The sequence below is a fragment of the Acipenser ruthenus genome, chromosome 8 (genome assembly GCF_902713425.1).
Source record: "Acipenser ruthenus chromosome 8, fAciRut3.2 maternal haplotype, whole genome shotgun sequence".
Taxonomy (NCBI): Eukaryota; Metazoa; Chordata; class Actinopteri; order Acipenseriformes; family Acipenseridae; genus Acipenser; species Acipenser ruthenus.
Genome location: NC_081196.1, coordinates 52186784 through 52206330, shown reverse-complemented (window position 1 = coordinate 52206330; position 19547 = coordinate 52186784). Strand labels below are relative to the sequence as shown.

Sequence of the window (19547 nt, the reverse complement as noted above, 5' to 3'; positions counted from 1 at the left end):
TCTCTCTCTCTCTCTCTCTCTCTGCCAGGGTCCCCTCTCTGCTCTACTGTCCTTCAGTGCTCTCTGTCACAGCAGCCCCCCCCCGCCCCTGGCTGTGCGGCACACTCGCCTGCTTCTCAAGGCTCACACTACCGGCAAGATAAAACACACAAAACCCTGCTGGGATACTGCTGGTGGGAGAGGGGGAAGCAATAAAGGCAGGGTAATCCAGCAAACAGAAACAAGAAGACACAATCAAAATAATTGGATAACACTCTGCCTCGGCTCACAGGTGAAGCAGTCTTCAGCATTTCGAAGAACCAGCGCTTGTCTGCAATACAACAGTAAAGAGGTACATATGCTTAATTGTGTGATCTTTTGGGATATTCCACTTGTATGTGGGATTTATTGCATATATATAAGGCTGAAAATTGTGTACGTGTGTGTGTTTGTGTGCGCATGGGAATGATCTGCTCTCTGTGTTTATGTACTGTGAATATTTTTTAACTAAATGCAAATTGATAAGTGTTAATTTATAAAAGGAGGGTTACTGCGACACGGATTAGACTGGCTTTATGTTTTTGTATCTTGAGTAATACAAGTTGTCTGTGACTTTAGGTGTGTGTTGCTCTGAATGGTCAATTATGCTGAAATGGAACCAAGGTGTTTTTATGTAAACATTAATTTACTTTCTGGCTGGATTGAATGTATTATTTCAGGTGGTTTGAACCAGCTATGTTTCATAGATGCAAGTTGTAATAGGGGCCAAAGAAAAACCAGTGTGGAGTCAGACAGGTGCAACTTTTTGAGAGAAATCGTCTTTCATTTGCGTTTTATCCCACACATAGTGGTGACTTCCATATCACCTTTCGTATGTTTCATGTTTTCCATATTTCTTGAGAAACGCTCATCTAATTTTTATGAAATTTGGTTAGAACATTATTTTGGACAAGGGAGTATCTGCAGATACAATCTAGATAACTGTTTATCCTACAGTTATTTTTTCATGGTACTAATAGCTCTAGTTTTGTATTTACAGTTGTGATGGGCGATATGTTATTTACATATATGTTTTGGAAAGCAAAAGTACATTTTCCCCACACATTTACCAACAGCAACAGTTTCAAAGGCCATGTTGTTGCTGTCAGCAGGAACTGCTTGATATTTTTTTGGTATTCTGTACTGTAGCTATAACTAAAGGAAAGCACTATTGATGCAATGTGTTCTTTTACTCACACTGCTCTCTACTCTTCCAATTCCAACATGCTGCATACAGCGAGACATGCAGTCATGGTGTTTTATATCTTCCCATGGCTTGCACTGTAACTATTAGAGGTGGATTTATCAGTATGTTGAGTACAGCCTATCTCAGGCTGCAGAGCAGTGACTAATTTGGGATGCTCTCTTCTGATAGGTTTACAGACATTATCACTGGCATTTTAAGTGGCACTACACTGACCTTTCACCTCTCAAGGCCGTGTTTAAATCTGCTTTGGGTCACATGTCAACTGACTTTGATGTACTTCTCAGTGGACTGCAGTAAAAAAAAAAACTACAACAACTTTTGTTCCTTAGCAAATACTTCCAGTAAAGCACTTTCATATTCATCAGTTCAAATCCCACAAATAGATACTGATCCACAGGATGGATGGTTAGACACTGTAGAAACAAAAAAAACTCCTATTAAATAATGCAAGTGCCAATGAGTATAACATATGTCAAGTCATATCTAAAATAATATTTTGTAGTATTCAGCAGCAATTGTAACCTTTTGAAATCTGAGTAACAGTAATAACTAATTAGACTAGAATGCAGAACAGAACTCGACAGCATTGCAGGAACTATTTTTGCAATTACTATTTATGGCACATCTTGCTGTTGAAAAAGTAACTCCTGCTCATGCCAGTAGATGAAAATTCGTAACAGAAGGGGAAAATTAATCATGTACATACAAGTGATATGTAATTCACTGGAAGGGGTTCTCTTAACAACCCCTCCCCCCACCCGAGAGAAGTTACTTCCTTTTGGATCTCTATCAAGTATGTAGTTCTATAATCTATACTATCACATTGTGGGTCTATAGGGATTTCATGTACTTACTTGCTGTGTCTCAGTAACATAGCTTCTGAGGAGACTGATGTCAGATAGTCATCAATATTGCTTGCCATCTGCTTGGTTCACAACAAAGTTATCTCCTAGTCCACGTGTGATACTTGTGGAAAGTAAGAGCTAGTTGTCATTGGAGTTGGTTGTCGTTTGTTGCAAAAAAGATAATGCAGCTACAGAGGACCACTGAAGAAGTTGTTGTTGGAAGTTGTTTCAGGGATCTACACCATAGAGAAAGTAAGACTGCAACAGAGAAGCTACAGCTGCATTTAACACATGTAAAAATACAATGTCATCCTCTGATCACACCACTTATCATTGCTTACCCCATACTCCCACTACCATTAATAACTGCAACCTTTAACAGTACATCTACCGATGAGTCATGACATACCGTGTTGCTATTGGTAACCGTTGTGATGTTACAATAATCATTCTGCCTCAGTTTCTTATTCACACGTTGTTTTAAAATAGAGAAAAAGCACAAGGTTGGCCTGACGTCTTTAGAGGTACCACATTCCATAATGCAACTCTAATGGTATTTAACCCCTGATTAGCTCTTTAAGCACTGCAGATAAGAACAACAAATCTGTATCAGTCTCGTGCCTGCTGTTGCTGTCTGGGATGAGTCTGACCCTGGACTGACCTGGGTTTCGAGTCAGAGTTATGGGTCATTTTAAAAGAGACAGGACAGATTTATCCATGTACAGTATGAAACTAATGGAAGAATGCTACACCACTGGTAATGAAGCTGCGAGTGTGAATGAATGCTGTACAGTATCTTGTGTAAACAGATGATCATTAAAATGGGCTCCTTGGTGTACCAAGGTTTTAAAAATCAAACAGTGCACGAAAGTCTATTTTAATTCTGTCTATTTTTAATGATTTAAACAGTGGTAATTAGATCTGCCTCCATGGAAATCAGTTGAACTGCATGGTTATAAAAACAATATTCATTTCTGGAGAGCAGGCATTGTAGAAAGGCAGCACGCTTTTTAGAAGGAAGAGGCCAAAGGTGAAGCCCCCTGCAGCTGGAATCCATATTTCTTGCGATACACACACCTATGTGGTTCGCTGTCAGCTGTCAGGATAAGCTGTTAAAAGAAAGACCACAGAAACAAGATGACAGCATTACATATCCTTTGTGACCCCCAACTGTCAGTTGTGCTTAAGGGTTAACTGTCTAAACGATGTGCCAGTGCCTCTAGACCAGATCAGACAGACAGGGGAGATGAAGCAGCATGTCCAGTAACATTTTACACAATGTCTTGGATTGGCTTTACTTTCGTTTTGACAGCTGTAAACTTGGGAGTCACGTATACAGTACATTATTCCTTCTAAATTTTATCATGTGTATTTTATTCACAAATCAAGACACCCATTTATCTGGCAACCACTGCTCATGACAACCTAACTCGTAACACACCTACTGTAAAGTACATGTAATGTTATCCCACACTATCACAGAGCCATGTGGATGGACTCAAAGAAACAGGCCATACCACTCACATGAATCACTAATATCATACTTATTACAATATTAATAACTGTCAAAACCCACATTTACAAGCCTGGGAACATTGACAGGGGATCCAATATCTAAAACAATCAAAAGTGATAATGCATCAAATCTACTGAAAACACTTACATTTGCTTGAGAAGGATACAGAAAACTACAGGACTATAGTATTTATGACTTTGGGAATAATGACTGATATTTTTGCTAATTTACAGTTTATTCATCACATTCTGAAATTCAACTGCGCTGTACAAACATAAATAATTATCAAAGTAATGCTTCTTTTTTTTTTTTTTTTTTACAAGAAATTGAGTGTTTACTTTCAGACAATCCCGTACCTTAATATTCTCGTGAAGATCTGAATCTTGGCAATGTTGTGACTGCATTTACCCAATTTATCAATGCATTCCAGCCCAGTACAAATGAAACAATTGGGGAAAGCACAGATTGGAATCTCTTAGAGGCAAGCTAGGGGCATTATCAGCAACAAGAATTATGAGTACTTATACCAGGAACTATGATACAAAGAATGCAGATGCATCCCAAGAACTTCTTTTGAAAAAACTCTCTCTCGAATCCTGACTTCCTGAGACATAAAAGCATTAACTAAGATCTCTCCAGTATTAGACTGGTTCTATTGTTACTGTTACTTGCCTATGTTAAGGAGATTTCTTCATACAGTTTACAGTACATGCACCAATCTGTGCACTTATACAGTACCTTACTTTGAATGCATTTCCATTTATTTTTGTTTATTTATTTTTTTAATTTTTTTTTAAGTTTCCCAAAATGCTCTTTCCATGAAACTCCTGCAGCAGCTAGATATATGTGACATACGGACAGACAGACAGAAGACAGGGTGCCTCCACATACCCCCAGATTTTAATAGTTTTAATAACTTGTTTTAAAGAATGTCCTAATAACGTAATAAGCGGTTCTCTGTATGTAAAAATTGAAGTGCAACATAGTCAAACAGAAAGACACAGCCTTCACATGTCCCTAGAATGTCTTTAGCAAGTTTCATCACAGCAGGACAAACAATTCTCTACATACAACATGTAAATATGTAAGTGTCACATACAGACAGACATTCCACTCCAGCTGGGAAAACTCAACAAGTCTTAAATAAGTTGCCATTAGTCTTTAACTTTGAACAGTATGCAAGCACCGTAATTGACACAGAAAGAACATGCATTAGATGGATATATGATATAGGATGGTCCATCAATGACAAATAACCAGGGGCAGTGTGTGGTGGTTACTAACATGTTATCAATCACAGGCATTTCACTGCAAAAATGCAGCAATTCCTCACTTTCTACTCGTGTTGTCTGGTTCATTTTAACTCTAGTACAGTACAAACAAAATACTGCTGTGTCTGACCTTCCAATCTCCCCTAGCCACGTAAATCAGATATCACGCAGGGACCTTCCGATCTCCCCTAGCCACGTAAATCAGATATCACGCAGGGCCATTTTAAACATGGCAAGAGCACAAAGCCATTCCCCCTCTTTAATCACTCAAAGCAAGATACATGAGCTGCTCATGAACCCTTTCAAAGCCCTTGGCAAGCGGACTAGGATGGTTGCCATTCTGCTCTCCTGCCTGTCACAGCCTCACTATCTAGTCTTGAGGATCAGGTTATGTTGGAGAAAAATGCCCTTAGCTGACTTTGGATAGCAAGTTACCACATCATCCAAAGTGTGTGAGTGTGCACACGGCTGTGCCAATGGCAATTGGCAGCAAAGAGAATTCTTATTTAATATAAAATTATACCATCAGCTACCAAACTGCAAGTGTTCTAAGAAACACAGAAATAAACTACAGGTGTGCTTGTCAACCTGGGTGAGCAAGTGCCTTTGTTACAGTAGGTGTTCCATATTACAGGTCAAGGGATATTATTAATGTATCAGTTTAACTCACAAGATGCACTCAATATTTTAACCTTTGCAAATGTTATTTAAGGGCTTGTTTTGACTACAGCCAACCATCAGGTCCATGTACTGTACCTGTAAAGGGGCTGTGGCTTTGAAGGACTGTGTTTCTGCTGTCATATAGGATCTTATAGGTAAATGTGACACATATGCCTTTCCCCAAAGGTAGCAGGGCCCTTTCAGATCAATAGTTTCCTAACAGAATGCCACCCACAAAACTCCTGTGAATTCTGTTCTGTTCTGAGCCTCTGTGGTGTACATTCATCATATATGTACTGTATATAGGACTTTGTTCTTGAGGTCACAAGATCATAGAGAAGTTAGAAGAGCCATGCTCCTAGAAATCATGTCTGTGACTTTATAAAGCATGTATGTGCAGGAAGACATCATCATTGATATGATAGCCTTGTAATTTAGGTGATTTCCGAGTGGGTGCCTATTAAGATAATAGAATAGAAAGAAATACCCCTACAACCCAGTGCAATTAATCCTTCTTTCTAGAATGTATGCAACTGTATTAACTGTATATAGGGCTGACTTCATGAATATGATGTAGGTACACTTCAAGAGCTCAACGAACTAGTGTCAAGTAGGAGATGCTTAAAGATGAGTCACCCTCATTCAGTTTATAACGTTTCACTAATGAAGCTGCGAAGCATTAATTAGTCAGTAACCTGGCTGGCAGAGCCCATGATGAAGTAATTGCCCTAGTAGAATAGGTATTACACAGAACAGGAGCAAAGCACCCAGTAAACCACAGTCATTCTTGAATACAACCAAAAATCCATTGTAACATGGTTTGTTTAAAAATGGCATAACCCTTCATTATCCAAAAGATAAAAAATAGTCTATTACACGTTCGGACCTGTTCTGATCTATTCAGATAATAGGGATAATAGGAGATTGACATGAAATTGAAAAATGAATTTGGGAACAAATTTACGGACTGTTATGGATAACTATGTGGATTGTTGATGGTCGAAGTACCTGAAAAAATAAAAGTTGTTTACAGGAGTTCATCACAGTTTTGTAGTGGGCCATAATATTGCTTAATTGTTTTTATTACAGTAACATAACTCTATCTAAAGATAAAGCAAGGCCTAGTACTGTACCGGATTACTTGTGACAGCATGTTGAAGGCAAGGTACAGAATGTATGAAACCCATCAGCTCCCCCGTGCATTCTGTGTTGATGTAGACAGTGGCAGACCACCACCAATGGCTGATTATGTTTCAGATGAAATGGGGAAGCCCAGAGCTCGTGGCTGACACAGCCATTGCACAGCATGAAGCACAACACCCATTTTAAATCATATCTCATTCTTCTGTTGCATTGGGTTTTTTTTTTCATTTTTCATTTCAGTATAACTGGAATATGTACTTTTACAAGATTACTTTGTTGCATTCATTTTCCCCTTAAAAGGTAGATTTTAGAGCAAAAAAATGTGACTAAATGTGGGTTATTTAGCTTGATATAACATACAAATGGAGTATGTGTACATTAACTAAGTTCTTCCAAAACAGGCTCCACTTACTCAGCTAATTCTGACCATTCTCAATACATACATCATTCGGTCCATTTTAAACTCTCCTTAAATAGGCTCAGTCAATCAGTGACAGCGTGGCCTCAAGCAATATCCAAAAAGCCTTGGGTTCACATTGCTGCCCTGAGCTTTGATATTAGTACATGCGATACTCTGCAAAGCTGTTTAGAACTTGATTCCCTTTGCAGAAGACACATTCTTTCCAAGAAGTCAATACAGTACTCTTGTTTACTGAAAGAACAACCCCCCTTCACAGTCCCCCAAGGAATACAGGACAAGGCAAAGCAAACCCTGCAAGGTTTTTAAATGACCTGAAGGTCCAATTCAGCTGTGTTTTCATTGGTCATGGATCAGCCTGGACTTTGTTCTACAGTATATTTTTAATATTGGAAAATGCTACAGTATGGTCGAGTCCACAATTACTTCAGAGCACAAAAATGCATGAACCAATTATTTGATTCCTTTCAGAAAGTTTGCCTTTTTCTGCTTGCACTTGTTTCTAAATACAGCTATATATGTAGAGCTTGCGGCACATAATCCTACCTAATCTACTGTCACTTCCTGTGCAACAGGTATTAGGACCCCACCTGACCTAGGGTCCTAATACTATACCTGCTGCATATGAATGGAGTCCACAATGTGGTGCTGATTAACTATCTACAGTAGGTAAGGAATCTCCAAAAATACAATACCAGTAATGGAAAATCGCTAGGGTAGTCCCCCAACAAGGCTGTGGAATGTTTCCAACAGAATTTGTCTCCTTTCTTCACACCTTGTTTGCCTTACGGTAAATCTGTTCAGAGCTGGCCTTTATCCAGGGCGACTTACAATTGTTACAAGATATCACATTATTTTTACATACAATTACATTATTTTTTTACACATTATTTTTACATTCAATTACCCATTTATACAGTTGGGTTTTTTACTGGAGCAATCTAGGTAAAGTACCTTGCTCAAGGGTATAGCAGCAGTGTCCCCACCTGGGATTGAACCCACGACCCTCCGGTCAAGAGTCCAGAGCCCTAACCACTACTCCACACTGCTGCCCCTCAATATCAATACATGCTGTCAAACTGGGCTGCATCAGTGAGAGCTCAGCCTTTCCTGCTGCCATCTGCAATTTGCAAATCAGCAACATCTGATGAGACTGGTGCATACAGGGGGTGTTCCCCACACCTTTTTCCATACCATTGTACATTAAATGTCAAAATAATAAGGCAAATTATTTTGAAGGCACCACTTTCGCTGTGAAATCAAGTTGCTGATTTGAACTGTATGCTTTCCCCAAAACGGCATTCTTAGCTGTCACTGTGTGCTCATTCAGTCCAGGCACACCTCAAATGAAAGATTATCCAACTATTATGTGATCTAAATGGCATTCCGGTTCTACTTATTTGAAGGGTTTTACAGTGTTGATCTTACTGAAGCATAGTACAGTGACACACTGGCTTGAATCCCAAAGACTATACAGAAGGGAGAGCAAACTACCCAACCCTGTGATGATTTGCAAATTAGGAGGTAGATCACTTGTAAGATAATCGCTAACTGTTAACTTCAGCATGCAGGGCTGTTCATCACAGTGCCCATTTTTAGATCCCTGCTGTCAATTAAAAACGTAATAAAAAGTGTCACTGGATGGGTTGTTAGTGGTTTAAGAGGCACAGAGTGGACCGTTTACTTGCAGCATAAAAACCTTGATGAATATATAATTTGTGCAGCAGTAAATCTGCCTGTAACTGATCAGGACACTCTGGAATGTGCACAGGCATGGATGGAATATAAAGGCCCTCATCAACATGTACCCTGTATATGCTGTAAAACTAAATACCATGTAACTGAACAATAACTGTAAGAAAGAAACACACACACACTAGTTTTTACACATGGAGCTGAACAAAGTGCTTTTTGTTGAGCCCCTTCTAGACTTCATCGGCTTGAATCACCTTTGCTTTGCAAGTGACAAAGACAGACATAGCTGTATGTTGATCAATAAACTAGCAACCAAAACAAGACTAATGTGAACACAGTTAAGTCAACTGATACAGACAGTTCAGTGACACTAAAGAATGCAAGTAAACAGCAGGCAATCCCTGCACCTCAACAGTCTGCAGGGAGCTCCATTTCATTCCAGGAACTGAGCCCATAAGGCTAGATTCTCAAAGCTATTAACTCCAAATCTTCATTAGGACAATTTTTTTCTGTATGGAAACACCAATTAAACATCTAAAATGAATAAGAAACAACTTAATACTTTATTCAAGCAACTTGAATTAAAAGTCTTAGTTGTTTATTTCTGGTTTTGTAACTTTAGTTTCTCCTTTCTGAAAAAAAAGTGCTAATGACGAATTGGAGTACATAGCTTTGAGAATTTAGCCCATAGTGTCAAGTGGTTTAAAATGTGAGATTTGATTATTACATTACAAGGGGCTATTTTTCTAAAGACAAGGTTTTCAAAATAAGCCTGCGACCGGTGCCTATTATATTTGCACCGATTTCTTTTCTAAAAAAAAAAAAATACTAAGATATTTGAGTATTATCATTCAGTCAATTTTTTGTCGTTTTATCGTACTGTAAGGTGATATATAGTACATAATAGCTATACATATGCACCAAAAAAAGGCATATTCCTTTGTTGTGATGTTGTAAAAATGTGTACCCAGGTCCTTGTCAGAGATATTGGGGGTTATGTATAGAGCTTGTATGGCTTTAAGAAGAAAGGCATGATGGGATATCAGCTGAGCCCTTGTCAGCTGATAATGCTTCAGTGCAAAGAGGTGCTGTATTAACACCAGCAGAATACAATAACCCCAGTTTCATGCAACAGTTGTGACCAAACGTTTGTGAGTACTGTTGTGTAAAAAAAATAAAATAAATAAATACACTTAAGGCTTGTGTGTTGCACATGTGCCACCAAAAATGATTTTAATGAAGGGCTGCAATGCAGCAAACAGCTCAACAATTAAGCAAAAAAAGAAGTGAAAAAGTTGCTGCACCAAGCTGTGAACTCTAATAAACAAACGTTATCTTTCGCCAGTAAATAATGTTTTGAGTCCCACGAACAGTTTTTTTTTTTTTTTTCTGTTGCATCTTCTTTTGCAGATGCAACATTGTTTACCGTCAGGAGTTTAACAATGATTTAATTGCACAGCAAATTCCCTAGTTAGATGATGAGCTGATAATACCTCTTGAGCCAAAGAAGCAGACACAGTAATTTAAGACCTACCATAATGTAGCGTGGGTTTTGTACTAAAGCAGGGTCAGCTGTTGCAGGGAAAATAAAGTTTACTGCACCTTACTTGACTGCAGTAAAAAGAACTGCCATTCACAAAAATTTTAGCTCTCAGATTGTGCTAATGAAAATATCTAAAATATATGACAATGTGCTTGCTGTACTGTATTTAATATCGAAAACAGCAGAACCAACAAGCTGCAATTTCAACTTGTTTTTACTGAAAAATAAACGGTAACATGTAATCATAAGAGCTGTCTGTGTTACATGCTGTCAGATCAGGACTTAACTAACGCTGAGCATGGGAGCTGCAGCATGCCATTTCCCGTGTTACATCTACACAATTAAAAGGTGCGGTCACCAATTCCACACACATTTTCAGTCAGTCTTGTATTGCAGGGGCCTTGATGCTCCAAAATTACATCTTTGTCAGACACCACAAGCAGACCACTGCTAGTCTAGCAAATGCTTAAACCATGCAAAAATGCACCATATTGCTCCACTTTAATCCCTTTCTTCAAAATATTCCCACTGGGAGAGGGGACACCCTCCTTGGCACCAATGGTTAAAATAAAAATAAAGTGTCCAAATACATTTTACATGTACAAGAACAACAACTCAGAGAAAAAAAAAACAAAAAAACTATTTAACAATGTTTTATTTCTATTGCTAGTTGTTCCTGTTGCAATAAAAATGGGGAGGGGAGAAAGTAAGCCCCAACTGTTCATAACTTTTGCAGATCAAGCATCTTTATATGGCTGATTCTTTTATGCTTGTTAAAGGTTTTTGGTCCGATAAATAATGATCCAAGCTGAGTAACCCTACTGTTGATTGGACTGAAGTGCAAATCATTATTTACAATTATTTCTGTGCTTTATGTTTTGGTTTGTATAATGCAGGTCAATGTCAACTCCAGATGGAAAAATCTCATTTAGTCTTTTGTCCAGTTTCCAATGAAAGAACATAACCAAAACGAGAGGTTTATGAGGTACAGCTGAACTTTTCAAATCCTTTTTTTTTTTATATACCTTGGGATAAAAAAAAAAATCTAGTTGCCCTCTCTTTCATGATGTTGGCCCACAGCAATGAGAGATTACTTGGAGTCCTTTTCTAGAAGGGACTCTTATACTTGATATTGGAGAAATAAGAACCAACAGTGCCATGAAGAGCAATGCAATCTAACACACAGGCGTCCAATCCCTGAAAAGCCAAGACAAAGGTAAATTGGTGGTTGTTAACAAACAGTTCCGGAGGCTGCACATTGGGGTATTATGTGTCACCTAATTATAGATCAAGAAGCTCCTATGTATCTGTTACAGGAATATCATCCTAAACACTGCCTGGATACATAAACAGTGCTTTGGAATGGGAGCAAGCAGGTCAAAGGTACAGTGTGGCGAGGCTTAATAAGGGCAGACACACAGTAGCAAGATCCCAAGCTGCACATGCCATAGCTGATCACATTATAAGGGAATAATAACAGCTAATACCAAAGGCAGAGGGCATTCTATTTTATTGTTAACGAACGTGGCCTATAGATTCTACTGACAATGTTAATCAGTTTGATTGCCAGGATCTGATTATTCAAATTATGCATTCTGTGAAACACAGACGTTGCAACGCAAAGCCCACAGGACAGTTTCAAAGCAACTTTTGATGGTCAATTTCTAAGTTTCTGTTTAGCATTTGTTTATGTAAATATTTTGTAACCTGTATGCAATTTTAACTGTCACTGCCTCCAGTGCACTCACTGGACTGTAAATATTTTCAAATGATTATTCAAAACCTTTGAAATCCATCCACATACCAAAGTTTGCTCCAACTGCCTAAAGCCAAATACACTAATGCTTTCTCAACCTTAATTACAGGCATCTCTCCTAAACACTCCTGTCCTAAACTAGCCTTCACAATAGTTTGCCTTGCTAATCACCTTGACAGGGCACTAACAAACTATCTCTCCAACCAAAGTGGTAGTCCCTCCAAGACAGACTTGAGGCACATTGCAGGGGGGTAGGGCAGTGTAGGTATCACTCTACTGCTGTCTGCCTTGTAGCTTATCTGCTCTGTGGATAAACAGAGGACTACAGTCTTCTAACATTCCAGTCAAGTGCATACACTGTAATAAAGAGGATGAAGAATTTGTTACTTAGAACTGAGTTTAATGAAGACAGTGAGATCAAAAAATGTTAAGTTGAAATACTGCATGGTACTGCCTCGACATCTACTGCCCCTAAAATGAAGCTGTTATTAGCACTAGTAACCACACCAATCAGTGGTCCAACTGTCTGAACTTTTAGCAGACAGGGTAATTAGAAAACAACCACCCTTTTTAATGCGTAACTGTACGTGCCTAATGAGGATCTGAAGACTTGTATTGTAGACCAACAACTTGCATGGATGATGCTTTCTTTCTGTCTGAATTGGCATGGTCTATATCAGGATTTGATTCTCGGTCCAACACCCGCACATCAATGTACTATATTCTACAGTTTGTGCAAGATTAAATTTCAGGTGATGTAAGGACTGACAGTGTGTTTAAAGAATCTCCAGGTCACTTTAGGTCTGATCCCCCCCCCCCCATCCATACCCATACATCAGGAAAACAAAGAGAGAATCTGGCACAGACTGGTCCATGTGACCCTTCCATTAGGCAAAGGGTATAAATTGACCCTGACAGCATACTTCAGACCTCAGACAGCCATAAGCAAGCTTTTAAGTCAAACTCTGAAATAAAGAAGGTGACGTGCCTCTGCCATTCACTAAGCAATGGATACAAAGGTCATAGCTGAGTTAACAGAGCAGAGGCAATTTACGGCTGCAGAGCAGAGATTAAGATTGGGTCCTGTCTTATGAATACGGAATGTTAATATGCTAGAAAGGCCTGAGGCCAGTAGAAAGCAGAGTAATAATTTAAACAAAGCACATGACTAAATGTCGACTAAACTAAACTAGACATAGCTTGAGATTATAGCTTTTTGAGAGAGGAAAGGTCAAAAGTAAAAAAAAAACAAAAAAAACAAAACAAAAAACAAAACCAAAACAACTACAAACAAAAAAATACTGAACATCACATTACTATGCAGCAGTGCCATCTGCTGGCTCCATTCAAAAAGTGCTACAGTAGTTTCAGCAGCAATTCACTGTAAATCTTTTAGCATCTGAAAAATGCAGAAGGGAGACGATATGTTGTGTAATTAAATCAGAGTGGGCTAATTAGTTTAGTCACCAACAAATACTATCAGAGAACAGCATTTTCGATGCAAGAGGGTTTATATTAAGAAGCTGTGACACAAACCACAAAGGTCCTGCTACTGTACATACACAAAGTCTGTATTTAATTGAAATACTGTATATCTTTCACACTAAGATGAGGTGTTTGTGATCTCTTAAAGTTTATTATGCACAGAAATGTTACACTAGACTTCAGCAAACAATTCATGTATCTGGAACACTACACCAAATAACTTTTAAATGAAGATGCTGATCAAGATTTTCACTGATTTCAGCAATTAGATCTGCTTTGTGTATAGTTTTTTTGATTATGAAGTGATGCCGTTTTATTGAGTCTTCAGTTTAGGTTGATGAGAGTGTATCTTTTGATGAGCCCAACTGACACAAAGTACAAGTACAATGTTGCAATAACAAAACTGACTGCACCATTCACCAACTCATCAGGTTCTTGTAAATGGCTTCTATTTTAGGCAGCATCAAACACGTCATGAAGTTAACCAAGCTTCAGATTCTTCCCTGAGGAGAATTCCTGTGTGTGTGTGTGTGTGTGCGTGTGTGCTGCTGGACTTGCTCAACTCCTCCAGTTTTGAACTCCAGATTCAGGACTTGGGCCTGTGCTCATCATCTTCCACTATTTAGTCTAGTGCTTGAAAAATGGCCTCCACAGGTCAGAACTGACGCCCTTGGTTTACAAAGCAAGCAAGTTCCAGAACTCATTTAAAACTAAATATATACAGTATGCTACTACTTCACACACCAGGAATTTCATATACACATGCTTTATGAGACGTCTTGGCCAGTGAAACATTTCTTTAGTTGGCCTGTTAGGATTCTCTAGGACTCTTCTTCACTAAAGCGTCGTTGGTTTGATGTTTGCCTTCCCTACCGTCTATCAATTAAAAGAAAACAAAGGTTCGATTTTTTGTTTTATTTTACCACAAACAATAAAAATGGCCACCACAGGCATTGCCAATAAAGCAATAATGACTTAAGTTCCTCAAACTTCTTAATCCTAAACTTACAGTAGTTGATTTATTCATCTACCTCATTTTCTGCACCTCTCCAGTGATCTTTGATTGCGGTTTGGTATTTCCATACCACTTTTTTTTTTTTTTTTTTTTTTTTTTAAATCTAGTCATTGCCAATCAGTTTTTTTTTTATTATTATTATTATTTTCTCCCCAATTTGAAATGCCCAATTATTTTTAGGCTCAGCTCACCGCTACCACCCCTGCGCTGACTCGGGAGGGGCGAAGATGAACACACGCAGTCCTCCGAAGCGTGTGCCGTCAGCTGCCCGCTTCTTTACACTCTGCAGACTCACCGTGCAGCCGCCTCAGAGCTACAGCGTCGGAGGACAACGCAGCTCTGGGCAGCTTACAGGCAAGCCCGCAGGTGCCCGGCCAGACTACAGGGGTCGCTGGTGCGCGGTGAGCCGAGGACACCCTGGCCGACCTAACCCTCCCTCCCCCCGGACGACGCTCGGCCAATTGAGCGACGCCCCCTCGGAGCTCCCGTCCACGGTCGGCTGTGGAATAGCCTGGACTGGAACCGGCGACGTCCAGGCTATAGAGCGCATCCTGCACTCTAGCGAGTGCTTTTACTGGATGCGCCACTCGGGAGCCCCGATTTCCATACCACTTTTGACTGATTCAAACCCATTTTAACAAGCCTGAGGTACATGAACAATACTTTAATATTTTATATATTGTTTACATACAAAATAACAGTAGTGCTAGCATTGGTGCAATCATAACTATAAAAGACATGGCGATGCATGATGTCAATAAAGACAATACTGCTACTACAGGTTATAGTGTAGTTTGCAGTTGGTAACTCACATTTCTTTTCCTTAACCCACAAATTCCTTACTTACTGCTTTTATACATACTGTACATCAGATGTGTCCATGAGAAGGTAGGGTTATATTATGGGGGGAAAGTAATTAATTGGACGCCAACTTATAAATATAGTATGTTGGCAATTTGTGGGTTTAGGAAAATAACAATTCTCTTAACCACTGTAAAGTTAAATCTAGGCAGTTGTGGGGTCAATTCACAGTAAATATGAGGAACATTCCCAGCTAGGCCTGTACTTTACTGTGGGTTATGCTAAGCTCACTGTCAGGCCCCAAACTCATGGTAGGAAAGAAGAGTGCTGTAAACAATATGAGCCCTTGAACAGAGGTAATTCAAATCCAAGGGGATACTTAACATACAGCTGCACTAATCATTTTAAATATGGTATCTGGGTTGTTTCATTAAAGTTTAAGACATTTAACTGTGCCAGAGGAATGATGTCCGTGTAGTTTAAAAAGCCGGGTGCTGCTAATTTAGTCTAATTTTTGCAATCCTGCTCTGTTCAATTAGGTTATAAACATGTAGCCTACTGATTACATAAATGCCACACTGTTAGTGGAACACAATTAGGCTTCCAAAAACAGCAGCCACAGGCACTGTAATAAACTTTTTAAAATCTACTTTACACAGAAGAAAGCTCTGCTTTAATAAAACAAAACAAAGCTTCTGGTGTACACTGCTGATTAATGAGAAATTGATTGGAATATGATCAAAGAATCACAAAAGGGCAGTTCACCTCAACTTTAGGAGAACAGACTGACAGACAGACACAATTTGGAGTTTGTGTTACACACTTTTCTTTAGAGTACTGTATCAGGATTTCGGTAAAGCCTTGCCGGTCAGTTTAACTTGATAGAAGAGGACAGCTGTTTCCACAGCAACAAAGTGTTATGCCAGTATTATCTCTACAGATACAGTAATATAAGATCAGCCACAGGCTCTTTTATCTTTATGGCCTTCTTGGAAAATACAGTAGGGAGCCAAATATAAAATGGCCAGAGCCCAAAAAAACATGGGAATTTATTAAGCACAATGGTTGCCAAACACAGAACCCATGAGAGACTATAATTTTTAGTTTTATTTTTATATATTTATTGGTCAGCATCTGGTGTGTCAACAATCTTTGACATAGTTGTACTCTTTGCACAAGCATAGAAAACCAATTTTAGTAAAATACATCTCCAACAAGATTTTGTCACAGTGGAGTGACAGCCTCCCAACAGGTCAATTCCTGGCTGCTGGAGTACTTTCAGTAGAATTAGTAAATGTGCAGTATTTCCTCAATTTACATTTTTTTCTAAAATAAATAAATAAATAAATAAATAAATACTACTACTACTAATAATAATAATAATACTACTACTAATAATAATAATACTAATAATAATAATAATAATAATAATAATAATAATAATAAGTAAAAACAAACAAACAATCAAACAAACAAACATGACATCATATTACATTTTCAGCCCAAACACCTGGGAACAGAACGGCAAAATCGAAGCAGCCTACACGTTAAAATGTTCTAAATGAAAATGCTTGGAAATAACGGAGAAGCATTTTGAACTGTCAGTTTTGAAAGACTTGCTAATTCTGTTTAAGTAACAGTGTGTCAAATACATTTATTTTTAATGTATATACTTTGTGCTTTATTCACTGTAAGCAACTGCTCATGTAATGTTTTAAAACTTTCAAATCCTGTATTATACATACACAGTATACCTTTGTCGTTTTATGCTAGTTCTATAACATTAGATGCTTTTGTTTCCTGGTGCAAACGTTGCACTGGAATGAACAGTGATTCTGGACCACTGTAAAATGCTGGAAGAAGTTATTTAGCACTACAGTATATCTAGGAAATAATGAACAGTCAAAGGAATCTGTTCACTTAGTCCTCATCCCCTTGGTGCGTACTGCCAGCCAGAACCCTTGTTATCTGAGCTTGACAAATATTTTAGGAGGTTGGCAAGATACATTCATTCCTGAGACTTTAACAATTGCCATTGTGTTATGTTACAGAAAATACATTTGTTCTCCCTTAGGTCTAGACAAGAGAAAAATTGGTTTCAGACAATGTTTTGAAAAAAATGGTTAAGCCACTTGCTGCCTCCTATCTGATCTGATTGTTTCACTGAATACGAGTTACAGCTTTCCGGATAAAGGCGTGAAGTGACCCGAGAGACTACTTGAAAAATGTAAGTGTTGGTTGTTCCTGTACTGTACAATAAAGGATGCCAACTGGTGCCCAGTAGATGTTTTCTTCCGAGAAAATAGATGGCCCAGGCAAAATTATGCTGCACCTTGCAACCACAAGATTCCTTCTCATTAATTAAAGAGTCATCTGGAGTAACCCAGATACAATAAAATAAAACAAATTTCAAAAAATGTATATGTAATGTTGGACTCATTGCTTAGTAGTTTGATCCATTATAGTTTTTACAAGAGCATATTTAAAAGCTTTAGTATGTCTGAGATCAAAGTAAAGCCTTCAATGGTATAAACGGTAATGCAAAGGGAGTCTAGAGTAGTTCCAACACTGAATAAACCATTGATGGGTGCGTCACCTGATTCTTCTAGCATGCTTACAAAGTTTATTGAGTGGTTCTTAAGATACAAAAATGAGAGTCTGTTACATCGACACGGACAGACATACCATGACCTCCATTCAAAGCATGTTGAATAACTTATTTTAACAAATGTACATGCAACATTCAGGGGACCTGAGATAGTCTTCATTAGCCCAACCAATCCTAAGCCAAAGCCCATTAATAAGGAAGGTCATGATGATCTAGATTGTAATACCCTCCAGAACTGGTGCTGAAGAATGGGGACTTAAAGTTTAACCAGTTCTCTAGATGTAAAAAATGTAATCGTGACACTACCCCCTTGCATCCTCCTTGGGGGATAACATAATGACCCACAAGGAGTAGCTTTCAAAGCAGGTCAGGTCTGGTCACACAGGCTGCTACTGTACCTACGATACAAGTGTTCAACACCGGCAGTGTCTACCACCTAGTCAAACAGACCTTATGGTCTCATGAGCTACCCATCTCCAATTACTGGGGTTTGGTTTCCTGCCTCATCAGAGCTCTATTAGTTAAGAACAACTATTAGCAGAGCTGTCCTCCCATGGGATAATTTATCACAGAAATTACACTCGGTTACAGTTCGGATTACTGCCGGGACTTTAACTGGGCTATGAGATCCAGATGAGAGCAAGGAAACCTCACATATACGTGCAGCTGTGTATTTTCTCGAGGCAATAATGATATCCTGTGAAGTGGGAACAAATTAGTTTCAACCATGATTTGAAATTTTCACACCCAGCGATGATGGGGCAGTGCAAATATCCTTGAATCACAATCTGGGACTAGACACAGCTAGAATCCAAACAGGGGGCAAACTGAACATACTGTAGTTGCAGTGAACACTGTCAATTACATGTACACATGCTTTCTTCTGTCATTATTTTGTCTTCTTTTTTTTTTTTTTTTTTTTTTTTTTGCAGTTTGTTGCACATACTTAATTTGTATTGTAAAGCAAAGAAAATGAGTTGAGGGCATGAATGTTGCTAGACACAGTTTAAGGAAGTCTGTAACACCTTTGTCCCAAGATAAATTACCAGCACCGAATTATTGACTCAAGGCCATTAATATCCGGTTATTTACAACTTTAGCCCAGTGGCCTGAGGTTTTCAGCAGCGAGGACGGTTTTATGTTCCACTCGACAAGACGTATCCTGAAGCTGCTGACCAGATAAAACACTAAAACAAGCATTCAACCACCCCATTGAATCTGCCAACACATTTCTGTAAATGCTAGATTATTTCCCATGGGATTGGTGGAAGCTGAGTTCTGTACTGCAGTGGTTCTTTTGGTATACAGTAATAAAAAATAAAGGAGATGGGGAAACCGCAGCCAGGGCAGCTGAATTGGAACAGCGTGTTGTATATGGGGAAGCTGTGCTGCAGTTGTCATAGCAAATCACTGACTTTGAAAAACATAATGTGTCACTTCTCAGGAAATCTGTCTGAATGGTAATAATGGAGTAGGGTGGTCATTATACATTAGCCTAAAGGCGAAAGCCATATTCTGATAGCACTTGAAGCATTTGAAGTTTATGGCTATGACATAGGTTTCCTC

At 38.7% G+C, this 19547-nt stretch overlaps 1 protein-coding gene across 1 annotated transcript in view; it reads left to right on the top strand.

The window, feature by feature from the left end:
* Positions 1-9: 9 nt before the first annotated feature.
* LOC117407015 (filamin A-interacting protein 1-like) overlaps positions 10-19547 on the top strand; it is a 113687-nt gene continuing 94149 nt past the window's right edge. The window contains exon 1 of the mRNA XM_034011544.3: positions 10-331. The gene's annotated coding sequence lies outside the window, so the exon portion shown is untranslated. The remainder of the gene's footprint in view (positions 332-19547) is intronic.